This window comes from Macaca nemestrina, chromosome 13 (assembly GCF_043159975.1).
Source record: "Macaca nemestrina isolate mMacNem1 chromosome 13, mMacNem.hap1, whole genome shotgun sequence".
Classification (NCBI taxonomy): domain Eukaryota; kingdom Metazoa; phylum Chordata; class Mammalia; order Primates; family Cercopithecidae; genus Macaca; species Macaca nemestrina.
Window position 1 is genome coordinate 12,683,084 of NC_092137.1, and position 27,487 is coordinate 12,710,570.

General features: G+C 39.5%; 1 long non-coding RNA gene across 1 annotated transcript; it reads right to left on the reverse strand.

The window, feature by feature from the left end:
- Window positions 1–13,846: 13,846 nt before the first annotated feature.
- Window positions 13,847–21,401, reverse strand: LOC105486468 (uncharacterized). Its single transcript, XR_011611461.1, has 4 exons — window positions 21,219–21,401; window positions 20,811–20,912; window positions 20,035–20,308; window positions 13,847–19,405 (listed from the first exon to the last, which is right to left on the reverse strand). It is a non-coding gene; the product is annotated as an uncharacterized lncRNA (long non-coding RNA).
- Between the last annotated feature and the right edge of the window lie 6,086 nt (window positions 21,402–27,487).

Genomic DNA, 27,487 nt, shown 5'->3' on the forward strand with positions numbered 1-27,487 from the left:
AGAAGGATACACCTTGGAGTACTCATAATAAACTCTGTAATAATAATACAATTACATGAAATTGAGCAGAAAACAACAAATCAAAACAGTCACAACTGCATCTGAAGCCCCTTAAGAAAACAGAAACCTGCAAACAGACATCAGCAGTAACCAGGTCACAAGCTGAACCTCTAGTGGAATAAACAAATAAGGCTCCACTAAGATAGGCAGGTAAGCAGAATAATTTGTTTATGCTATATACGCACAAAGAAAGTGTCCACATAGAGCTGCTAATATCAAAGATGAGTAAAATGAGAAAAAAGAGTCATGGCACTGTTAACAACTATGAAGGAAAAGGAAAAATAAGGAGAAGGAGGAGGAAAAGAAAGAAAGCTAGCATATAAAATAGAAAAGAGGAATTTATTTTAGAAGAAGGTATACACCAAGTAATAGAATAAATATTCTCATAAAACACTTTCTGAGAAGAACTTATAAAAACACTGAAACTATTAAAATAATGAACAGTTTGATATACATAAAAATACAAATATAAAATATAATACCACCGAATTAATTTGCAAAAGTAGTGAAAATATTTGAAGATCAAGCAATAGCACTGCAGATTAATAAACATGCTTTAGATGGTGAAGAAAAGAGAAGATGCCAGTTGAAAATCAATGCTGCGTTATGGAAGAGAGAATTGAAATAATCATAAAGACTGTCATTAGAAAGCATGGCAGGATGACAACAATTTCAATGAAAATGGCACATACAGAAGTTATGCATCAAAGGAGCAGCACGTGAATATCTGTGTCCTTGAGATGGAGAAGAGAAAATAATGGAACAGATAAAGAACACTCAGAGATACAGAAAAATATTTCCTGAAATGAAACATTTGCCAAACCTTCAAACATGAGAAGCTTTTACGTCCACGCATGTAAAGGGAGTAAAAGAGATCCCTGGATCTGACATGAATCTTAGCTCCATTCTTTAGTAGCTGTGACTCTGGGCGGGTTTCTCAGGCTGATTTTTTAATCTGCAAAGTGTGACTATTAAAAATCCCAGCTTCATGGTCTGTCGTGAATGGGAATGAAATGAGGTAATATATGTCATGTACTTAGGTGAGTTACTGGTATAGAGGATATTCTTTTCAAGTATCAGCTATTGTTTGTATCTTGGCAAAATTCCTGAACATTATTGGGGGGAAGAAAGAATCCTGTAAGAGGGGGGGGAAAAAAGTTGCATTGCATTCAAAGTTCTACACAGCATCACTTATTACCAAAAGACAATACAGGAATTTCAGCGGAGGCTTGTGGGGTGGAAATGTGTATGATCTGTGAATGTTATAGACAGCCTGATAGTCATTCAGGTAGAAAGGAAATCAACAGGCATCCTAGAAATTGCTAGGATACAGAAACTGAAACCTTTTTGAAAAAGCTTACGGATGAAAACAAGAAATTTCCATAGTAAAAAAACTGAACTAATGGAATGGAAAGACCTTCTATGAAAAGACTGGCAGTAAGTACTAAATCCATTTAAATATAAAACCAAAGTGAAATAATTGAGACGATTACGGTTACCTAAAATATATATTTTAAAACAGAAACAAAAGATTTTTTTCATTATGAATAAAAACAACTATATCACTCTGATGGACCCTGGAAAAATGTTTTAAAACAAATATCAGGAAGTAGGGAGGGAAAAGAGAATATGTAAGTTTCCTATTTCCCTATGTTCACAGTGGAAGATCAAAAAATGGCAGGTTTATTGGAAAAGTTCATTTTTGTATAAAGGTAAATCCTAAAAAACCAATGATGCAAAATCTTTCTAAATTTTGAAAAAGGAAATGCAAATTAAAAACAAAACAGAAACAAATGTTTCCTACAAACCTTGATCTTTTTGAATGAGATGAAATGCATATTTCTCTTTGCATAGGCTAAGACCTGGAGGAGCGGCGTGAACAGTGACTGCTCCCTGGGCAGTAGGAATGAGTGTAGGTGGTAGAATAGGAATGGGCTTTTTATGTGCTGCTTTCTGGTTATTTATTTAGTTAGTTTTTGTTGAGAAAAAAATACAAATACAGATTAGCATGAAGAATAAGGTGAGAAACTGCTAGATATCTATTACCCTGAATTGACAGTTTCACATTGTGTTATATTTATTTCAAGACATTTTTAAAGAAAGAAAGAAAACATAACAGATTAATCACACTCTCCATCTGCCTTCCCCCTTTCACTCTACTCTGAGACAGACACTGTGAAGAACTGGTGTATATCTGTTGAACTAAATTATAAATTAACATACATATGTCCATGAACAACATATCTATTCATATTTGAGAAATATATTTGAAACCATTAGATCTTTTAACACTTACAGAAATAGTATCATGCTATGTTATATTGCTAAATGCATTTTTATCAAACATGCTTTTTCATTACCTTTTTTTGAGAACATGTGGAGGGATTATTTTAAGGTAAATGAAATAATTTGGTTAAAGGGAAAACACATACAATATTGCCAATTGCTGCCAAGTAGCATCACTAACTTCTGTGTAAAATAAGTTTGTGAATACACAAAATGGATGAATTTCCAGGAAAATATCAAGGACAGAAATGTATTTCAAAAACGATCTCATCAACTCAAACGAACAAATGCCCACAGTTTTTTAAATAAAGGAGTATGGGACAATTCCCCTGCCTCTACACACCCATACTCACACATCACAGCACATGCTAAGAAGATGTTGCAGAGGAAAATTTCTTTTACATTTTTGAATGCTATGTAACTTCAGTGTGTTTAAATTCTTCCAGCCAAGAGAAGAAAAATTTTCAGATTCATTTTACCAAGCCAGCATGAGGTTAAACCCCAAATCTGAAAATGACCACAATGAGAAAACAACTGATGAATGCCACATATGAACATCTATATAAAAATCCAAATAAAATTCAAAACTATAATTCTATAGTGTATTATATTTTTAAATGATATATGCAAATATATGACACATTTGTACACATATACATAGGAGTGTATACATACTTAGGTATAGCTACAGATATGCATATGTACATGCAAGCAAATTACATATGTTATTTACACATACACTACCTAAAATACATATTAAATACACATGAATATACATCTATACATATATGTAGGTGTGTGCAATATATGTGTGCAGCAAAGTGAAGTTTAGCTTCGAAATATCAGAACAATTCAAAACACAAAAAATTACTAATTTTAGAAATACTAGTTATAGTAAAGAGTTAATGCCTTTTCTTTCTAAGAAGTAAATCAAAGGTCAACATTATGATTGAAAACTGACTACTTTCTAAATTCTGCTATATTTCAGGATGCAAACAATCAGTATTTACTGGCTTTAATTTAATAAAAAACTAAGCTAAAAGCATAGTCATATGCATCTGTCCACCATTCAGCATTAACAAGTATTAAAATAGGTTACATGTTTTTCAGGTCTTTTTTTGTTTTTCAGGAAACAGAAAGACCAAAAATAAAACTGAAACTGATTTTTGCATATAAACACTTCCTAAGTGTCTTGCTGATTCTTGAAGCATGAATAAATGGGACACAATCCAGCTGAACTGCAAGAGGCAGAATTTGCTATTTGAGTTCAATCAAGGGAAACCTGCTTGATTCCAACCAAGCTAAAATCTGCTTAAAAGATAATCCACACTCTTCAGAGAAATATAAGAGAATCCAGTCTCCAACCCAATCCAACATTGCTCCCCAGCACACCATTTAAATATGCAGATATGCAGAATGTGCTCTGCGTATGGGTAGCAAGTGCCTTGGGTTGTAATCCAGAAGTACTTGGCATAAAAAGAATGAGGAAAATGTGATCAATTCTTAAGAGAAAAGACAACTGATAGAGACAATCCAACAGGTGAACTAGTTTGGTGCACACAGAAAGTTAGACATATAGCCACCATATGACAAACGATTCCACTCCTAGGCGTATGCCCAAGGTACTTGAAAAGGTACATTCATAGCAACTCATAACAAATGTTCGTAGCAGCATCATTCGTAATAGCCCCAAAGTGGAAACAATCAAGTGACCATCACATGACTAAATGGATAAATAAAATGTGGTACATATACCTAGTGGAATATTATCTGGTAATAGAAAGGAACAGAGTATGAACATACACTACAGCATGGAAGAATTTGAAAAATATGATGTTAAGTGAAAGAAGCCAGGCACAAAAAGTTATGTATCTTGTGATTCCATTATATGAAATGTGAAGAATAGGCAAATGCATAAAGGCATAAAGTAAATAAGAAGTTGTCAGGGTCAGGGGGTGGGTAGAATCGAGTGTGACTGCTAATGGGTACGGGTTTCTTTTAGGGGTAGGAAAATATTTTTAAATTAAATAGAAGTAATGATTGCACAAGTCTGTGAATATGCTAAAAGAATACTGAGAGTTATAAATCAAAAGGGTGAATTTTATAACATATAAATTATACTCCAATAACACTATTATTTTTTGAATTTCCAATAGTATTTTGTATAACCTAATAAACTGATCCCAAAAGGCATACATAGAATAGCCAAGAACAGTCATTTTATTTGAATGAAAATAAAGTGGAAGCACTTGCCCTAGCCAAAAGAAATCAAGATTTATTCTAATAATTTTAAAAGTGTGGTGTAGTATTAGTTCAGAAATAGAAAAATGGAGTTATACAAGGTATAGAATCTGCACTTTGAGAGGCTGAGGTGGGCGGATCATGAGGTCAGGAGATGGAGACCATTCCGGGTAATACAGTGAAATCCCGTCTCTACTAAAAATACAAAAAATTAGCCAGGTGCTCAAGCCTGTAGTCCCAGCTAACTCGGGAGGCTGAGGCAGGAGAATCGCTTGAACCCGGGAGGTGGAGGCTGCAGTGAGCTGAGATCGCACCACCGCTCCACTGCACTCCAGCCTCGGCGACAGAGCGAGACTCCGTCTCAAAAAAAAAAAAAAAAAAAAAGGAATCTAAAGTTAGATTGGCACATGTATGGAAACTTGTAATATGGGAAGTAACATTTAAACCAGATGGGGAAAGGATTATACAATACTTGGTGCTGCAAAATCTGCTCTCTACACAGGGAAAAAAGATGCCTGTACCCCAAACTGCGTAAATATTCTTCTCAGATGATGAAAATCTAAAAAGCAATGAACTTTTAAATCACCTGGAAAGACAGATTGTAAGTTAACATTATGACCTTGGGCTTGGCAATGAAGAATTTCTTAAATAAAACACAATGAACATAAAATCAACTATCTTAAAATGGAAAATGTTGTACAACAAAAGACAATGCAGCTTTTTCTACAGGATGGCAGAAGGTATTTGCCATTTATGTCACCAACATATAATTGTTGGTTATTGGATATGCAAAAAAATACTAGAAACAGTCTACTTGTTCATTATCACAAAAACGATGAAGGATAAATAAAATATACAATAATCCAATTGCAAAGTATACTACACCTCAGCTAAAATGAAAAGGGAGCTATGTATTAATGTAGATAAGTTTATTAGTATGAAAGTTATTTTACTTATTGACCTATAATCCTTTTACTGATTTTAGGATCTATGAAACCTATATTTTCTTACCATCCTGTTAAAGACTATCAGATATCTTTTATTCTGATATTGAAAATTTGTGTTTTCTTTTTTCTATCTTTAAGATTTTTTTTTTTTTTTTTTTTTTTTTTTTTTTTTTTTTTGAGACGGAGTCTGGCTCTGTCGCCCGGGCTGGAGTGCAGTGGCCGGATCTCAGCTCAGTGCAAGCTCTGCCTCCCGGGTTTACGCCATTCTCCTGCCTCAGCCTCCCGAAGAATTTTTTAGGAATGTATTAATTGTATTAATCTCCACAAAAAAATCCATTTTGATTTTTTCTCTTTTCTAATTTGTTCTGCTTTCTATTTCATTACATTCTTTTTTCTTCCCCACCCTTTTTTTTTTTGAAATGGAGTCTCGCTCTGTCGCGCAGGCTGGAGTGCAGTGGCAGGATCTCGGCTCACTGCAAGCTCCGCCTGCCGGGTTCACGCCATTCTCCTGCCTCAGCCTCCTGAGTAGCTGAGATTATAGGCGCCGCCACCACGCCCAGCTAATGTTTTGTATTTTTAGTAGAGACGGGGTTTCACTGTGTTAGCCAGGATGGTCTTGATCTCCTGACCTCATGATCTGCCCACCTTGGTCTCCCAAAGTGCTGGGATTACAGGCGTGAGCCACCGTGCCTAGCCTATTTCATTAAATTCTTACCTTACTTTTGTTACTTTTCCTTCTACTTGTTTTGATTTTAGCTGTATTTAATGAGAAAAATACAAAACAAATATGTTTATTCCTTTTTCCTCAAGTCAGTACAGAAAATATAATTGGAAAAAAAATGAGCAAAAGCCATGAACAGGTGTTTTACAGAAAACAAAAAAAAAAGTCTGCTCAATATCACAAATTTTCAAAAACCACTAATTGAAATAGATACCACTATCTGAAATGTCAAATTAAAAAAAGAAAAAAGACAAAAACAAACAACAAACTTATCAAGACCAGTGGTGGTGGGAATGTGTTGCTAGTAGGAATGTGAATTTGCACAGGTTATTTGGAAAACCAGCCGAGCATGGTGGTTCACACCTGTAATCCCAGTACTTTGGGAGGCTGAGGCGGGCTGCTCATGAGGTCAAGAGAGCGAGACCTCCCCAGCCAACATGGTGAAACCCCGTCTCTACTAAAAATACAAAACTTAGCTGGGCGTGGTGGCGTGTCCCTGTAGTGCCAGCTACTTGGGATACTGAGGCAGGAGAATCACTTGAACCCGGGAGCCAGAAGTTGCAGTGGTGACAGAGGTAGACTCCGTCTAAAAAAAAAAAAAAAAACTTGTGGTACTATCTACTGAAAGTAAACATAGGCATACCTGATGATTGAGCAATTTCCCTTTTAGAAATTCGCCCCAAGGAAATGCACACACATATACACCAAAAAAAAAAGTGGCACAAGGACACTCTTAGAAGCATTTTTCATAATAGCTTTTAAATGGAAACAACAGACATAACCTCCCAGGATACAATAGATTCATTGTTGCAAAATCACATACAGTAATACTATGGTGCATCAACAAGGTTTTAACTATTGCTATGTGAGACATCAAGGATAAAACTAACAGACAGAATGTTGAGTAAAAGAATACTAGTAACCCAAGTGAGTATATAGAGTACAACTTCATTTACATGAAGAAATGGCCAAATCTAACTATAATAATTTAAGTAAGAATCCAGGTTATTTTAGGAAAGCTGGCATAATAACTGGAATGGGAAAAGAGGATACCCCTGGGTCCAGGTAATGTTTCAGCTTCTAATTTCTGTTGTAATTTTCATGGGTTTGCTCCTTTCATGAAATTTACAGAGCAACATACTCATAATTTTTGCACCTTACCATATTGTTATATTTTTATTAATTTGATAAATCCCCTTTAGGTATGTGCTCTTGGGTGATTCCCCTCATCAGTGGAAAGATGGGAGTTGAGACTCTAAGACTGTAAGTAACTTGGCCAAGACCTATGACTTGATACAGATCTTCTAACTCAAAATCGTGTGTTCTTCTTGCTACCCAATTATTGCTTCACACTTCATCATTTTGCAGATGACTGTGTGTTGATGAGAGGCTGCCATAATTTGAAGCCATGAAAACAGTGAAATAGTATCTGCACATATGCACGATCCTCAGATGCCATGGGCATTCTCTCAAGCTGCAGGCCAGCAGGAAATTATCAGTGCTAGAAGAGTTAAACTGTAAGCTGACTTGAGATGTAGTGGTTCAAAACCCTTGCCAATAACTTTATTACATGCAGCATTTTCAAAGCAAAATTACAACATGTTAGAAAGTGAATGAGGCAAATTACTGGTGATGTCATCAAAGTAATAACTGCTAATGCCCTTTTACTCCTGGGCATTGCCTGAGGCCACACTGACAGGAAGAACAGATCTGCTTTCTGTGAATCTATTTGGATTATCTAGAAGGCATCCTGAAAGTTGTGAAAACATAATGTGAGAAAATGGTAGATCGAAGTTTGAATACAATGCAGGGACCACAGAAAGAAAAATGTACTCTCTGTTGTGTAATGGGTATTTTGGCCAGAGTTTGAAGAGTTTGTTAAGGGGTGACAACAAACATATATTTAAATGATGACATTTCCTTCAAAATAGAATAAACAAATAATTATGTAGAATTTAAAACTTTTTTTTATTTCCATGAAAGAGTTTGGAATACCCTTCCAAACTCTCGTCATTCATTGAGACGATGGATCTCTTGTTATTAACCGAGACACTGCATTTTGAGGTGACATGTCCTGTTCTGGAGGCAGAAACATTGCCAGCACTGCTCCTTCAGCAGTTGATTTATTATGTGACAGTTGGTGATGAGCTTATCCTCATGAAGATGCTCCCTCACGTGGACAGCCGTATCATACCTGAGGCCTCACTGCCACCTACCCAGGCCACTGCAATAGCACCTTCGTTGTCATCTTCCCTTAGTTCTTCCTTACCCAGTCCATTCCCCTGACTTCCACAGAGAAACCATTCTATAAACTGCTCATGTGTCAGCTGTTCACTAGCTCAAAAACCATTCAGAATCCCACACCTTCTCCCACTGTCCACAGAATATTGTCAGTACTCCTTCTAAGAGAATTCAAAGCAACATGACATCATCCTATATTTCTAGCCTTACCTAATAAATATTCATACCGACTACCTACTGCTTTCTATACAGGGAAACATTTCAAGGCCTCCGAGGTCTGCTTGGAATTCTCCCATCCACCATTATTTCTGCTGCCTATTAATATTCCACCCATAATTTATTCACCAAATATTCCTTGAATGAGTGCAAGGTGTCAGATACCTCAGTTCCGAGGTCCTTTTTTTTGTGAAGCTTTCCTGGGAAGCTGTCCTTTCTGAGCTCTCACTCTAATGGGGACATTATTTAATTATAGTCTGTATTGAACAATATTCATGTCAAATGCGTTTTTGTCTTGTTTCTCCTACTGGATTTGGAGCATATATCTTGGAATCACTGCCACCTGGCATAGTATCTAGCACATTATAGACAATAATTTTTATTGACTGACTCATTTTGAAATTATTCCTCTATGTTCTAGAGAATTAATACTTTAGTTTCTGTATTCCCTTCTTACACTTAGAGATACTTTTAAGGTGCATTGATAATTATTCTGGGATTTATTAGAATCTTTAGGAAGCATCTCAGAATGAGATTATAATTCTTTCCTAATAGCAGGGAAAGGACTAGTGCTGTAGAAGATAAAAAGGAATCCTAATTTCTTGCTTACATCTTGCTTTGGCAGAGTCAGGGCACAGGACCCATAAAGATGTAGGACCCTTATCCCCTACGAAGGGAAAATCCTGCCCCCCTCTTCTCACCAGCCCTTGGTAGAGCTATTAGGAGGCAGGTTCCAGCTGCTAGCCCTTCCAGTGATTTTTCTCAGCTGCAGCAAACCAGCTTGCCCAAGGTCATGCCCTTCCACATGTGACCCACATCCATGACTGATGGATGCAGGAGCTATGAAGGCCCAGCCACTGCAGCCCAGTGCAGGGGAATTGGGGCCATCTTAGTTCCAGAACTCTCCATGAAACTGGCTGAGGCTGTGTCCGCATAATAGTTCAGCGTTTCCTTTTGTCCAGTCCCACTTTCTATGCTTTCCTTCCATGGAGATTGATTACAAGAACACTCTGAATATTAAACTTCATCTCAGAGTCTGCATCCTGGTGAACATAGATGGTGTCATTAATGCAAGTGGGGCTAAGATGGGATTTTGGAGCTGGATGACTCACCACCCAGCCAGTGATTAAGATGCAGTCACTTATGGTTGGTGGAGCACAGCTAGTCCTGGTGCAAGGTGGGAACTGCTTGGTAAAACTTTCACGAATGTGAGCTAGGAAGCTACACCAGTGGAAGGGTATGCGCTCACTGGGGCAATGGATGCTTTTCAATGTATTTGAAAATTATGGGAGGGATAGGGACTATAAGGACAAAGAGGTTGTATGACTATTGTTAAACTCTATTTAAGCTCTAGAAAAAACAAAAATAAGATTAAGTGTGAAAGCCAAAGCCAAAAGCCAAAACTTTTATATAGTACTCTATAAAAAGTCTCTCCTCTCCTTTAAAAGCAGGGAAGAAAGTTGGAGAAAAGTTCCACAACTTAATTGTCATGATAGCTGAACTAGAAAGAATAATGTACTCATAAGAAAGCCATTCTTATCTAGGTGAAGACCCTGATTGGGATGAATGGGCCCCTGAAACATGGAAAAAAGACTTGGTTGATGACCTGAAAAATTCTGAATTCCTCGATTCTCCCACATCTCTGAGCCTATAGAAGCAGACTTTCACTCCATTTTAACCCACTCAGAGGTTACTCCCCCAAAAGAGAGCAGGCACCCCACTCAGGATCTTTCCCCGCCTTCTTCCTGGCCATTAGGCTAATAACTAAGGTAAATTGCAGCATAACCCAGCCCTGAGTATGCTGGGCCTGGTAAGAAAGGAAAGGAATTACATCCCAAAGGAGTTAAAAAAAAAAACCCTGCTAACATAGACCAGCAGGGTCCAGGAGAGCAGGTGTGGGACTGATCGAGGAGGCTGGAGCCTAAGAGTGAATAAAGGATGTTATCTGCCAGTGGTTTAGTGAATTTGGGAGCACTCTCCGAAGGTACAGGATTTAAAACTTAGCAAAAAACCCTAGGAGATGATGCAATCTGGGTCTTAGGAGCATGCACACTAGTTCCTAGGAGCATGGAAAAAGTGATGGCCAGAGTAAAGGAGGTCTACATGTTGGGACCTCTGTGTCTGATGGTGGAGAATGGGATAAAAAGCTAGGGAGTGAGCATTCTAGGGAGGATATACAATGTACGAAAAGCCCACCATGTGGTTATATTTCATGGGAAATCCCCAGAGAAAACAAGAGGTGTTCTGGTGAGAGGGGAACCAGCCTCACCAAGAAGTTCATTGGTGGCTGTCCTTTGTAGGTGGAGTTGACCGTAGGAAATGGCATTATTACAGAGCTAGGGTCACTGATAATGATAAGAATACTAAGATCCCTATTGAAACCAGGCAGTGGCACTTCATTGTCAAAATCCAGGTAGACAGGTAACTGAGGTAACTTTATACTTGGAGAATAGGAAAACTCAAACTGGCAGTGATATGGGAAACTCCAAAAGTCACTATGGCCCCAGTTTTGGGGGGGGACTAACTAAATAGAGCTAACTAACTAGAGTTCAAGGCCAATATCTAACCAACTGTAAGTCTGCAATATCTGCTGTTTTCTCAGGCCCTTCTGAAACTGTTCTCCCCATCAATCGAAGACAGTAAATTAAAAATAATACTGCATTCCAGGGTATGTAAAAATGAGTTTCATTCATAACTATCTAAATGATGCCATATGACCCAGCAGATCCTAAGATATTAAAGATATTAGTGGTGGAATAAAGAGACCATGGAGAGTCAATGACAACAACTTTTGAAAAACAACTGCTGGCATGCCACCAACCCCAATAAAAGTGGAACATCTATGCATGGGACTTTTTTGACCCTGCATGATGAACTGCCCACAATGACCTAGATTCTGTCGGAACACACCGTGTTATAAAATTAGACGCACCTGGCAACAATAGTGTGAAAATGAAGTAGAGTATGGGCAGGACCAGGGGCAGAGCAAGCTGCATGCAAAGGGAATGCTGATCTCATGCCACCCACTGCTGATACCCCAGCACTCTCCCTCATCATGCACCAGTGCCACATGGTGTGATCTCTTGTGCCAGCTTTTGAAGAGGGAAAGAGCGGGAGCTTGGTTCACAGATGGGCTGGCTCTGAATGTGGCCCACGTCAGAAATAACAGCTTTCTTGGAGGCAGCCTTGAAAGACAGTGGTGAGGGGAAATCCACTTTGGGAAGAGCACCCAGTTGTGCATTTGTGGAAAGAGGTGTTTTAACGTGAGACTATGCAGATTCATAGGCAGCAGCAAACAGCCTGGCCAGTCTGAAAAAATAAATAAATTTTGCAATGAGAAGGACAAGGAGGGGTGGGATGGAGGCCTTTGGAGTGGGAATGGTTTATGAAGATCTTGGAGTCACATGTTAACACCCACCACAGAGCATCCACCAGAGAAGCAGTACTGAACACCCAGTAGACAGAATGTCAGCCAGATTTTGTCATAGACCAGTGTTAGCACAGGGACATATGGCCAAAGCAGTGACAGTGATGGAGAGCCTCCACATGCACCCCATGGCAGCATCTCTCACTGACCAAGGCTAAGCTAGCTAGTGTTGCCACTGCGTGTCAATGTCAAATGTCGAGGCCCATACTGAGTTTGAAGACCAAACTGGCCACTTGGTAACAGCTGACCAAGTGGGCCCCTTCCACATCACAAATGCCAGCAATTCACTGAGAGAAACTGACAGACATTTCAGGTGTGTATTTTACTTACCTGCCTACAGGGTGTCAGAACGCCCCATTGTCTGAAGCCTTACAGAGTGTTGGCCGCTTGGCACAGGATTCCACAAAAAAACTGCCAAAAACCAATGAGCCCACCTAACAGAAATGCAGGTGAAGGAGTGGGCCAGTAACTACAGGAATGATCTCAACAAATATTATACCAGCTAAAAGCTGCAGGCCTGAAAGAACATTGGAACAGTGAAAACACAGCTGAAGCACCGGCTCAGAGATGGAGAGAGGATGGAGTTCACATCTCCAGGAAGAAGTCTATGCACAAAGTAGGTTCGCTATATGATACTGTGTTCCCAGTAGGAGGAAAATAGGAGTCCCAGGCACAATGAAGTAGAAGCAGAAGTGGCAACTCCTCGAAAGTTCTGAAAGAGAATCCTTTCTAATCAGTGTTCTGTAGCACCTAGATCATCCATTATGCATGCCTATGGAATAGTCATTTTTAGATGTTCACAGGCCCAAAAAATTATCTGCCATATGCACTTTTCTAGATAGCTATTCAAGGAGGCAACTTACAAAAAAAAAAAAAAAAAAAAAAGAAAAGAAAAAAAAAAAGGAAGACACTAAAAAACATGAGATTGATTAAACTAGGAATTCAACACAAAAGATCTGGGGGATCTCCACAGGACAGTGAGGGGAGATGTTAGGCAGCTGTGCTCCAGGCTCAGTGGGCTACCATTCTGGACGGATAGAAGCCTCTGGAAGGGACGTCTTCAAGCAGATGAAACTTTCCTAAGATTGGATACACTCCACTGTATTATGAGGAGATTTTATTTCTGGGGAAGAATTTGGGGATGAATTAGTAATAATTAATAGAAAAAAAGAAATCAGACAACTTTAAGAAACACAAATTTGTGTAAGAAAATTCATTCAAGTGTCCTGTGTCTGTCAATCGTGCCTAGCATTTACATGGCCATAATAAAATAAGCACTAAATTTTGTATCCAACTAAAATTAAAATAAGGATAGGTTGGAAGGATGACTGGCCAGGAAGTATGTATGAATACGGCAGGGAGAGGGGTATGAAAGGGGGGTTAATTCCCCACTTCAAGTGCCTAATTTTTATTTAAGTGCAATTTGGTGGAAGGTTATCAGTCTATGCACTGGAACATTATCAGAGAGAAGTCTGATTGCATTTGCTTTGGAGATATTACTAAATGTTAGTTTCTTTTTATGGTCATATCACTCATATGATCAATTATAAGGTAAATTTTTCTCTGGTTATTTTACCAACTAAGGTTATATTTCCTTTGAGAAAGACTTGTTCGTTGTTGTTAATTCTTCTGTTATAAACACTATGAAACATACACAAATCAGTTTTCATTCTTTTATTTTGAATGTTAATGAATACAGAGGTGGCTTTGCATTACGTTTTTATCACGCATATAGAATGTTCTGACATTCATCTTGCACACTAACTTCACTGCTGATTTATTATATTTTCTGACCTTCATTTTCCTTTCTCCATATTTTCTCCAATTAAATATTCATATAATGGCTATATTTCTTCAAATATAAGAAATTATTTTGTTTTGGAATGAGGCAAGGTTAGAAGCAAACATATAAATAAATGTAACTTTGAACAATTAATAAATTTTGGATGCACTTTTTGTAATTGCTTTGCCTGTTTGTACTGTGCAGTCACCATATCTTCCCACTGGAGCATAAATTTACAAACTTCATGCAAATGCATTATTTGTAATAAAACTGACTAATGAGCATTAAAAGCCAATTATTTCTATACATCTGCTGGCTATGGCTGGCAATAATTGTGCATCATTTAGATTTGTGACTGTGTGTTTGCCTTAGTAAGATTTTAATCACTCACTAATTTATGGATTACAATATGCATCATGGGTGCCTGTATTCTCCAAACTGCCTCAGACTTATAAATCAAGAGGCTATAGAACTTGGAATTGTGACAATAGCAGCCTCTTTTTTAAGCTGTGTCTTCATGCCAATGTCTACTAGAGGATCATAGATGAAATAAGACAATCCCCCCAACCCAACTCAAAACACATTGAGTACAATTGATCTTCCATTCCATTGATGAATTATTTTTTCATTTTTTTAATAATACCACACTATGCATTTTTATGTTACTTTTCTATTTGCCGGTTAATGACTTCTTGGTGGCCTAACCTTTGTGGAGGCAGGGTCCCTATGGAAGCAGCATACTTTCAAATTTAGGTAGAAGGGGACTTAAATCCTTTTTCCAATTCTTGTTGCAAAATCTTAGGCAAATTACTTAGTGTCTCTGAACCCACACCTATGAAAACTTTTTAAAATAGTAAAGGTGTAGTATTAGTAGTAGTGAGGATTTTGATGAATGACAGGCCAGTCTCTGAAGGAATTGTCCTTAACTACGGCAGGAATGAGCTTGGGAAAAGGACTGGTGATTGACTCCCACCTAAACCTCTGAAACAGAGCATTCTAACTAGAAAAAAGAGAGTCTGGAAAATGCTGCTGGCCACCTCCACTCTCCAACCCTCTCTCCATCAAGGACAGGCAGAGAATTAGAAGCAGAATGCTATGAATAGTGCGTTTTTATATGCCCCACCTTGATAAGAACAAGAAAAAGTACAGATTGTTTCAAATATACAGATGCTAGGATAGGAGGACAAAAAATTTCTGATGAGTAAAGAACCATATTGAGGGAATGAGAAAAAATATCCACCTTCCCACAAAGCAGTGCAAGATAAAGGTCTACCACACACTAGACATTTGGCTAGGGACCATGCTTATTACATAGTTTAAGTTGTGAGGAGACATTAAGGTGGTACCCAGATGAATAATAAAAAGATCAAAGTGAATACACACTATCTGTTGGCAAACAGCAGACATGTACATGTCTTATCTCATATAAGAAAAAACTAGAAAAGAACAACAGAAAACAACATGGGCTGTATGAAAACATTCTGACACATGACAAGGTGAGACATAGCAATAAAGATTCAGAGAAAAGCAAAATAATTCACTACAAATGGCAGAAAAAAATAGAATGCATCTGCTTTGTGTTCTCAGTATATAAAAAATTTGTTGCTATGAAGTAAGACAGAATTTGTGTTGGTCAAGTGGAAGATAAGTTTTTAAAGGAGCTGGCAGAGTTAGGGGGAAAATGTAATTAAACTACAATATGATATCAAAAAATAAAATATACATTGGAGACAGTAAAAAGCTGAATTTAGACTTGTTCAATCACTGAGGAATGCAAGGTCAGCAAACAGTGGTTCACAGGCCAAATCTGGCACATCCCTGTTTTTATATTGCCCATGAGCTAAGAATAACTTTTACATTTTTTAAATGGTTGGAAAAAAAAACCCAAAGAAGAATAAAATTTTGTGGCATACGGAACTTATATGAAATTCAAATTTCAATGTCATGCATAAAGTTAGATTGGAACACAGTGCCACTCTCCCATCCATTTACATATTATCTGTAGCTGATTTCCGGATCCAAAGGCGGAATATTTGGAATACAGATCATATAGCTCACAGAGCCAGAAATTTTAAGTATCTGACCCTTTACAAGGAAGATTTGCCAACTTCTAATGCAGAGGACTTACTAACTAGAGAAACATGTTCTCAAACGTGACGTTTCTTTTTTTCTTTTTTCCTTTAGTGTGGTTATGTTATTAACTTGAAATGTAGTTTGGTTAATTTGTTTCTGTTCGCATTCCATTTGGAGTTTTTTTCCTCCATTCTTATTAATTATATTTGGGTATGCAAAATATTAATATAGTTCTAAAAGTCAGATCTAGTAGGTTCTTGAAAACTGGGACTTCAAGCTAAATGATGTATAATGAAACCAATTTTACCACAGGCTAATTGATATAAAGAGGACTTAAGTTCCTGCAGCATATTTCTAGTCACAAAAACATCATCAAACTTCTAAATAAAGAGCAAAACACTTCTAATATTAAACATTGAAATTAATAGAAGCTATACACATATTTAAGAAAGATGAATAAAAACAAGTAATAGTGCTCAATAAATATGTGTGTCTTCATTCTGCTATCTTATAGAAGCATAGATAAGAAACATACAACAACTAGAAGTCAATCTTGCGGTGCATTAGTTGTATATAAAAATGTACACAGATTTAGTAACTTAAAACAATACAGATTTCTTATCTTACAGCTTCTGTGGGTCAGAAGTCTAGGTACAGCGTAACTAGGTTCTCTGCTCAGACAATCAAGGTGTCTATACTAGGACTGTGAACTCATCTGAGGCTTGGCATCTTCTTCGAAGCTCACTGTTTGTTTGCAGAATTCAATTCCTTGTGGTTGTGAGACAGAAGTCCTCAGCTTCTAGAAGACACCTACCTGCCATTCTGTCATGTGGTTCTTTCCACAACAAGGCGCCTGTCTTAAAAGGCTCGCCTGATTACATCAGACTCACTCAGGATAATCTTTCTTAGACTACCTCAAAATCAATTGATTAGGGCCTTTAATTACATTTTCAAAATCTTTTCACCTTTGCCATATAACTGATCTAGTTATAGAAGAGATTCCCTTCCTATTGCTCCTACACTCAAGGGGAAAGGAGTGTACAAGGATGTGGGGCATTGAGGGCCACTTTAGAAGTCTGCCTGCCACATGGACTTTTCCCTCACTGTGTGACTCCTCGGGCTTGCACGCTATCTAGGGGAGCCATCCCACAGAAGAATGATGTCAGCAGGAAAGGCCGGGAGTAGAGTGTGTGTGCATTACATAGCCTGTGAACAGGTCTGGTTGGCTTTGTGACTTCAAGTAAGTCATTTCACATATATTTGCGTTTCCTATTGGGAGTCAGTTCTCCATTGGGTTTTCACATTTCTGAAGGTATTGCAAGCAGAAGCACTAAAAGGTAACTGTATTTTCAAGGATGTTTGTATAGCAAGAAGCCTTGGAAGATATAGATAGCGTCATCCTCTAGAATAGAGGGTAAGTGTGTTAAGTGCCAGGTAAAAGAAAGATAATGTCTTCCTTCTGGAAAAAAATTTCCACAAGTTTGCTTGCAATCTAGTATAAAAGATTTGAGTTCATGAGATTGGAGCACCTCATCTGTGATGCACACCTGTGCATGCAGCATTCACCTGGGCTCACTTTTGTGTTGTCTCCATTAGAACTTGGAACAAGACGAACCAATGCAACCATGAAGTTTATGCTGTTGTCTGTGTTGTAAACAATGGTCCTTTGTCTCTGGTCCAGGAGTCTCATTTCTTCTGCCAGCACTCATGAACCTACAACAGCTAACTTGTTAGGTTGCAAGGAAAAGAAAATCTCAGATATTCCATGGTTCTTAACATATCCCCATAGTACATTTGTATGAGGGGTGCTTCCAACTTCATTTGCTTAGCACCATGACCTATAGTCCTTCTAACTCACCCTCAGGTATCACTTCCTCCTTGGAAAGTTTCTTAACTCATCCCCTTTCTTCTAGAAAAAGTCACTCACACTCTCCTCCACACAGTAGTTCCTCCTTAACCACAGTTTCACTTTCCAGTTTCACTTTCCAGTTACCTATGGTTAACTGCAGTCTGGAAACATTAAATGGAAAATTTCAGAAAGAATTCATGTTGTAAATTGTGTGCCATTGTGAGTAGCATGATGAAACCGTGTGCTGCCTTGCTCTCTCCTGCCCAGCACTTGATTCATCCCTCTGTCCACTGTGTCCAAGTTGCATTTGCTCCTGGCCTGTGAGTCAATGAGTAGCCATCCCAGCTCTCAGAATCATTGTCCTGGTATTGCAGTACTTGTGTCCAAGAAACCTTGTTTTGCTTAATAATAGGATCAGAGTGCAGCAGTAATGGAACTGGCATATTGTGATCAAGGTTCCATTTTATTATTGTTGTTAATCTCTTACTGTGCCTAATTTATGAGTTAAACTTTATCATAGGTGCAGGAAAAAGTGTAGTATGTATAGGGTTCAGTTCCATCTGCAGTTTCAGGCATCCAGTGGGGGTCTTAGAACATATTCCATAGAACATATTCCCCACAGAAATGGAGGGACTACCGCATTACCTTTCCACCTATGCCATAAAGGTCGGATTAAAAGGAAAACTGTCTTCCCCAAAAAAACACATCGTTTTGAGAATAAAGAGTTGAAATATATTTAGTTCTGTATAAAATCTACTATAGAGGACTTTTCCCAATATTTTACTTTTCAAATCAGATTAGTATTTGGAGAAGAGACTTAACATGAAGCAACCTCAATAAACATTGGTATTGGATCTCCATAGAAGTCTCTTAATGGGATTATTAACAAAGGGGGCAAAGAAATGTAATGTAGGTATAATTATTTCTCTGGGGATTGGGAGTTGGTGACGACCTCCCAAGTTCATTTCTTGCACGTTGTCACAAACAAGGATATCAAAACCAGTTTAGGAATTCAATTGGGTAAGAGATGCATGTCGCAAAGATCATGAATAGTAAATAGAAACTGGTGACTTGGGAAAAAACTTCCGTGACAACCTTTTATAAATATTCAAGAAGAGCTGCCTCTCAAACCCAAATAGAAATAAAGATGAGATGCACTAGGTGACTCAAAGAGCGCTTTGATTGACGAGGAAGACATAACACTGAGGCGACAGGATGAGTTCAAATAAACTTGCATCGGGAAATGAGCAGAGAAAAATTAATATACTTTACACATGATTGAATGTTAAATGTGTAGCTATTTTGAAAGGTAGGTATTTTATTATTTGGCTACCTTAGCTATTTGTATAGACAGCGTGTGTGTGTGTGCGTGCGTGCGCGTGCGTGTGTGTAATCCTATTTTGCACTTCCTAACAAGGAACCTGCAGCTGTCGTTATATTCACAGCTCTGCTGTATTTGGTGGTAGTTAGTAAACGTTCCCTGCATCTTGCACGTGATAGACAGTCTCCGCTTCTGAGTGAGATGAAGTTAGAGATCATTGCATCCTCAACATTTTGCATCCTGTTTGACACAAGGTGGTCAGAAAAATTCATACTGAAAATTAAATTCTTCACCTGAGGCATCCATTTTCATCTCTATAAAAGAAGGTGATTTGACCAACTAATCTGCACTGTCCTTTTGGGCTCAGACATTCCAAGAGTCCTTCCTTTAGAAGCTGCTGGAAATCTGGGCTGTAACAGGCTGCAAATTCCTGTGAGAAGACTTCGTGGAAGTCTCTCCTCAGAGGCCTAATCAGGAAAGCCTTTTAGGGCTGAAAGCTGCCTTTGTGACACTGCCCCACCTCCCCCCTTGCAAAGGGGCCAGTGTTTCTGTGGGAAGAAGGGAAGCTCATGCTTTATGGCATGTTTTGCTAATGTGAGAATCAAAGGCCTTCCAGGTGTTAATGGCGGCAACGGTGCAGAAAGCCCAGAGTGACATAACTCAGTTCTGGCTTGTGTTGGTCTGATTGCCTTTTTTGGCATCAGCTAACTCTTAGTTTCCTTTCACCTTTTGGTTGAAATGAACTGAGTGAGCTGAGGCGAAGTTTCCTAGGGATTAGGATGTAAACCTGATCTTCCTGTACCCCAGATCCCAGGGCTGGAAATCAGCTGGCTGAGGAGAGGGAGGTGGAGAGGTGGGCAACTACTCACCCCATGGAAGTCACAGCTCTCATCACGTTTAAGAGAGACTGGAGAAGAAAACAAGGTCCACAGAGTCTCCTAATTACAAACAAGGGCCTGTCTCTTCTTATCCACATTAATTAATGCTGTTGCTTGGCTTTGCTTGCACAGAAGCTGAGTGGCTTATTCTGCCTTGCTCATGAAATTCTCAAGTCAAAGCACTCTGCTCGGCTGGCCATGGTGCCTGGCGGCATGGGGACAGACCTTCCCAATTATCACCTCCAGAATAAACCTATTCAGTTCTCTGCAAAAACAAATGACATCAGCAACAATAACCACGCGATCATGCTGGCGTTTACTTCTACCTGAAACGCATTCCCTGTAATTCCAAACAACCTAGTGTGGTGGGCAGGAAAGGTGTTGCTATTTGCACTGGCGAAATTAGAACATGAAGGCCCAGGGGAGCAAAGCAACCTCCTCGGGATAATAAAATGCATCAGGCAGACTGGATCCTGGTCCTTGTTCTTAAACTCCCAGAAGGAGAAGACTTTCTTATGGAAACCACTTCACTCCAAGTCACCGCAGAACCGAATTTTCTTCACTTTTTCTCAGCTGCAGGGCTGAGGTTTCATGGCATGGGAAGGGCAAGGTGTTGGGAATGAGTTAGCTATATTCAAATACTAATTCCATAGTTTACTAGCTGTTATTTAGCATCTCATAAGCTCAGTTAATTTATCTATAAAATGATCATAATAATGCTTTTCTCATGGGATTTCTGGAATATATAAATGCAAAAATATAAGTACCTTTAGATACTCATCAAATATATGAGTTCCTTTCTCCTTTCTTTAAGAGACACAGTCCTTCGCCATCAGTAATTTTATTTGCAGATCTCTCAAATGGCAGGGCTACAGAGAAACATATGAAAAGTAATAGATTCAGATATAGATTAAACATTTCATGGGGGGGGCCATGGTAGGGAGGATTTCATATTTTGGAGTTTTCAGTCCCATCACCAAAAAAGATAGATAGGCCCCTCTCTTACCACATGCCAGCTTCCCTTCAGCTGTCAATCTGCAGTTCCATATTGCAGCCTCACTTGTCAGAGATTAGGGCCTCAGATGCCAATAAACTCACTGGTTGTTGCTATAAAGGCCTCTGAACAAAATGGGACATGACAAAGGAAACTGATGACAGCTTTCCATTCTACATACCAATGCAGGCTTGAGCTCAGACTCCCAGAAACTTTCTTTGCATTGAAGGAACCTCCAGTTCTCAGGACCCACTCTTCATTCTCCCGCTCTTTGGGCAGAATGCATAAATTGGTTAATGCTCCCTGGACTTTAGCAGTTAAAAAACTACAGTGTGGAAGGTACTGGTTTAGTTTTAAGCAAACATCTCCTGCTGAGGGCAAGGGACACACTCACTTAAAAGATGAAACTAGTTTGGATAATGTACTAGTTCCTTCTCATGACGCTAGTAAACACATACCCAAGACTAGGTAATTTATAAAGGAAAGAGGTTTAATTGACTCACAGTTCAGTATTGCTGGGGAGGCCACAGGAAACTTACAATCATGGTGGAAAGGGAAAGTAACATGTCCTTTCTCACACGATGGCAGGAAGGAGAAATGCCCAGTCAAAGAGGGAAAAGCCCCTCATAAAACATCAGATCTTGTGAAAACTCACTCACTATCATGGAAACAGCATGGGGGTGACCATCCCCATGATTAAATTACCTCCCATGAGGTCCCTCTCAGGACACGTGGGGATTATGGGAACTGCAATTCAAGATGAGATTTGGGTAGGGACATGGCCAGACCATATCAGGTAAGATATTCAGTATCTAAAGCTAAATAATGAAGAGAAATCAAACAACTTCTTCATAAGTAACTTCTAAAATTTCGTCAAATATTTTCTGGTCAGGTTAACTTCAAGCATATTTACACAGTTTCCTCTGTAATCTCCATTTTGTTTAAACTCAGGCAGAGTCAGATTTAACAAGTTTCTGATTCAGTCACGCTTAGTCCATTAACATGCCGTTTTGTGAAAGTAATATTGAAACAATTCTCTAGTATTTTGAGACTTTCTGAGCAGGAAGATACATGGGACCGACTATGTACTTTGTGAGATCCAGTGCACATGTGGGAATCCTGGTTCAAAAACTACTTAGAATTTCAAAGTAGTGATAAGAGAGTATTAAACTAAGCATGGAGCCTTTCTGAGGGCAGGGTCTTGTGCAACATTTCAAAGAGCAATTATTAAAGGTCTTTAGATCTGGGTGCTTTCCACAGATTCTTTAAAATACGCATTTAAATCTTGCAAACAAGAGATCTATAAATGTAATGAATCAACAACCCGGAGAAGGCTTGCAAATGTTCATTCATTCACTCGTCACTCGATTTAAGGAGGGCCTACCATGCATACTATTTGAGACTCAGAACGCAAAGATTTGTAAAGACCAACAGTTGCTTCGCATTTCGATATGCCAGCACAGCAGAGAGTCTTCCATAAGGAAGGCTTTCAGTAAAAGGCTAAGGAAACATATAGTCTGGCTGAGAAACTTCCATGTGTGGAGACAGAGAATAGACAGCATATAATCCAGGGCAATAACTGCCCCCATAGAAGCATATATGGGAGAAAGCTATCCTTGCGACTCGATTACATTATAAGGACCACAAAAATCTGAACAGTTCTTGCTACCTTGATTTTTCTTCAGCTGTTAATTTACAAGTATAGGACTTCCAAGGCTATGATTTGGACATCTATAGGCGAGACAAAGGTGGCCCAAGCAGTGATGCTCCAGGATTATAGTGGAAGGAGGAGGCAGTATACTTAGATCCACTGACTTGCACTTTGCCCAACTCATTGCAGATAGAACCTGTGCCATCTTGAAAAGACAAAGGCCACCATAAGGAATTTCTCCACCAGATATAGCTCAATCCTTTTTCCAACAAGTGGGGTCTGTTATGTTATATCCTAGGGTTGTGGATATGGAGGTGATCATTTATTTTCAATTAATAGTACAGTGTATGGAAAAGTTGGAACAAGCCTAGGTTCCAAATGAGCCCTTGATCTGCATTGGTGACAAAACCCATGCAAGTCAGTTAAGTTTCTGAGCACCTTTAATGTGCAAGGAGGGGCCTCATTTCTCTAGCATAGTCCTTTAATTTCTGGAGGTAAGTACTTCTCTCTCAATTTTACTTATAAAGAAGCTGAAGCTAAGAGAAATCAAATGCCCTTCCCATGTGGGCACTCAGCCTGAGAGGTGCAGGCTCCCGCCAAGCGTTTTCTCCACAGTGCATGGCTGTGGCCTCTGCATCTTTGTCTATAAAATGAAAAAGAGGCCCCTCTCCTAGGTATGTCAAGGGTTGCTGAAAGTAAGATGTGGGGGTGAATATATAACCACCTCAAAAGCTATGAAGCACTGCAATGGAAATGACTATTATTACTTTTCAGCAAATAGAAACACATTTTATCCAAAAGAGCATTATGAGAAGAAAGCTACATATGCATTATTTTTTATTCCTCACCAAGCCTTAGGGCAATTATATTCATTTTTATTATCTGATTATATTATGATCTGATTATAAAAATTGTATAGGCTTATTGTGGAAGATATGGATCACACAGACTAAAAATAAGAGAAATTATACCTGTAATATCAAGTGTTAATGGTAAATATTTCTATCCTATGTTTTCTGTGTGTGGATCTCTAAAATATATTGTTGAGAGGAAACTACATAATCCATACATGCACATACTATTTGAATCATACCTTTAAAATTCAGCGTTCATTTATTCATTCAAAGTAGCTGAGCTTCTGCAGTTTCAGGCATGTGTAACATGTCCTGGGAGAATAAGGGAGAGTGGTGCAGAGAATAAAAAAAGCTAGCGACGCAGGTGGATGCAGAGAGAGCAATTGCAAAAATGATCCTCATCAAACACGATGAGGGTATTGCTGAAGAAGAATATAGGAAATAAACTTAGAGGATAAACAGGAGTTATTAGGATAAAGCAGAGAGAAGGTAAGGGAACAGCCTATATGGTCAGGGGCAGGAAACAGCATGGTGCACAGGGTGTACAAGGAGCCAAAAACAAGACCTCTATGGCCAGGGCTAGAAGGACAAATGACATGAGGGGTAGTATGTGGATTTTCCCACATCATTTAAACTTTCTATGAAGTGACATTTTAAATACCCGAGGCAAGTTTTCACACCAATACCTCAAAACATGAGAATACAGACAGCCATCAGTCTTCCCTCTATGCTTATGGACTGGAAGGTTTCCTCTCCCTGAAGACAGCAGATTTGGCAAAATGCTCTGAGGGACGTTATTATCGTTGTCAACAGCCATCTGTTCCACAGAAATCAGAAAATGTTGCCTAAAACTGTTGTGTTGGAATATATTTATCTTACAGGTTCTGATGTATCTGCCTATGTCTCTAACTCTTCCAGATCTTCTCTAGCCCCTTCAAGTCTCCACTTGAGGCTCTCTGGTATTTCCTCAAACCAGGGAGCTTTGTCCCCAGCCAGCCTCCAGGTCCGGGCCTGGCCTACAAAGAAGGCCATGACTCACCACCTCCTCGTTCCTAGAAGATTCCCTCCTCGGATCTGGAAGAAAGGCAAGATAGTGTTGAGTATATTGGTGCAGAGGCACGAGGGAGTGACGGCCGCCTCCGCTACTTAGTGAGTGGTTTGGGGCATCACTGAACCTCTTGGAGCCTCAGGGTTTTCACTGGTAAAAGACTGGGAGTGGAGATCGTGAGGATTAATATGAAGTGGATGAGGAGGCGAACAGTGCCTGGTGCTGGGGAGGTGTCAATGAAAGGGAGTCGTTATGAGAAGGCACAGACTTGCAGTCTGCAGCGAAAGGCCTCAGGGAGGAAATGGCAGGGCCCGCTCTGTGGATGGGCATTTCCTGACTGGACTGGGTCTAACAATCATCGGATTGATAGGCTCATTTATGGCTGTTCTTCAGGAGCGACTGGGTTTCTGTAGCAGCGTAATTGGTGTTTTCATTCTGTGCACGAACCCTAAGGTGATTTCTCATTTTATAGGAAAGCCCCCAATAAATGATTAATTAAAGCCCCATAAAATATGACTTTTTAAAGTCATTTACTACTCAACTAGGACACCTCAGAAGTTCATGCTATGTTTTCATATCATGACACGCTTGGAATCAATTAATTTATGTATGTATCCATTCTCTAAGCAGCCCACTTTCTCATCTCTAATGTGTTTAAATCATGGTAGGCACTGGGGAGAAGGAAAAAAATCTAATTTCTACGTAGGGCTTGCTAAATGGCAAGTGCTATTTCATTTCAGCTTTCCGTATTGCCTTTTGAGACAGGTGCTATTGCTATTGTCCCCATGCAATAGAAAAGGATATTGAGCCTCAGGTTTTTAGGTGTCACTGACAAAGCTCCATGGCTAGGGAACACTGGAGCTAGGCCTTGCAGCCAGGTGGATTTGGTTCCAGGGTGTCAGTTCTCTCAACTCACTCACATGATGGGTCCAAGGAGGAATGAAAAGTATCTCCTGTCTTCAGTGGCCTCAGTTTTGCTAAACTAAAGAAGATTCAAATTAAGCAGAGGCTGTAAACAGTCCAAGCTCCCTATGTTTTCAGTCTTTATGCTGAAAGATGGAAGTGCATGGCATGGGTTTGGCAGACTAATGGATGGGTCCACTATCTGCAAAGCAAACCAGGATGAACAAGCATACACAGCTAGGGAGGCCAGAGTGCTGTGACTAGGAAGGGTATTGACATTGAGGAGGCAGATTCCAAAGGTTCGGTCAACCCGAGTCCCCTCAACTAGGTTCTCACAATAGGCAAATGACCCAAAGTCCAATTTTAAAGTTTTTGTGGTAATGTTTTAAGGAACCTCAGCTCCTACCAAGACATAGGTGGGTCCTCTCACCATCTGTAAGTTGAGGCTTCACATCTGTAGTTCTCTCCTTGGCCTTAACATTAAGATTACAATGATCTGGAGAAGGTTTAGCAAATACTGATGACTGGGGTTCACCCCAAAAGTGTGTATGTCATGGCCTGGGATGCATCCCAAGCATTCAGTTTTTTAAATCTCCCCAGAAGAATCGAACACGCAGCAAGTTTGAAGACTTGGAGAATTCTCTCATCTCCCACAGAGTTTGTTTGCCTAGGCATAATTTAGAGGAAGAGTCACACGGTGTCACTTTTCTCTTTTACCTGTCAATTTCAATGACCCCTTTCTCCCCATTTCTGGACTTCTTATTCAGAGTCCCCTTCCCTCAGCCTCATACAGCCTGCTAATGGCATGTGCTAATTCCACCCTGGGCACTAACCCTTTGGATTTCCTAATGCAGAGGACATTTTTTATTTAAAAAGAGGATACTGATGTCTTAACAACAACAGCAGCAGCAAAAACCAAATCACAGATCTGTGGGGCCTTTTGAAGTCTTCTAAAGGAGCCTGTATAAGAAACTCGGTGCCATTACTGTCCGCAAGCCAACCCTACCTGGGATGCAAACATTCCTTGGAAAACAACCTTATGAGTCTAAGTAGAAGCTGATGTCTGAATCTTTAAATTATTCTGTCTTTGTAGTTAAAGAAGGATTTGTTTTTCTTTAGAAGCAAGGCAACATCACAAATCCTAGCTGACCACAACACTCCCAAAGGCCCGAAGGCATTCTCTGGCAAGTGAGCCAGTTGATCCTGGGGTCCCAGGCTCAGTCATCCAGTTAACACTCATGACCAAACATCAACCCCCCAGGCTACGCTATGCTGTGTGCTGGGTCTCAGCCCTCAAAAAGCTGCTTCCAGCTGGGTGGAGGGAACACAGGGCCACAGTTACAGGACAGTAAGTTCAGTGCTCTGAAGGCACAGAGAATAGATCCACTGCTCAACCTGGAACAGAAGTGTGGGCAGGGAAGACTTTTTAGGGTACATTACAGCCCCAGGGGAAAGGCATTCTAGGCAGAAGGACTAGTGTGAGCAGAAGTGTGGAGTGGCACAAATACAACAAGGAAGTGGGAAGACACTGAACCAGATTCAAGAACTCTGGGTAACCTTGTCCCAACACAGTTTTAAGTACTCTGTGTGCAATTAAGATTGATCCCCTTCTCTGGGCCCTACTTTTTCAGCTTTATAAAAAGCATCATATATAAAAAGACCCTTCTTCTCCACAGTTTCCCATGATCCTAGTTAATAGAGACTTTCAGCCACTCTTCTGCACAAAGCTCCGGCAGACCAGTTACATCTGCTTGGTGATTTTAGATTCTTCTTTTAATGATATGCCAGGTGACACCTTCTACTTTCACCCATCTGTGCCCAGCCTGCAAAAAGGGCCAAAGTAAATGACAGCAAGTCTTGTACGACAAACCAAAATAGCATAAATGTCTACTGCTCACAGTATGGCACCTCCCCTTGGCCTTGCAATCTCTCCTGGCCAACATGCATGGTTCAATTGCGAAGGAAAAGGACAGCCAAAGGACAGCCAACTGCAT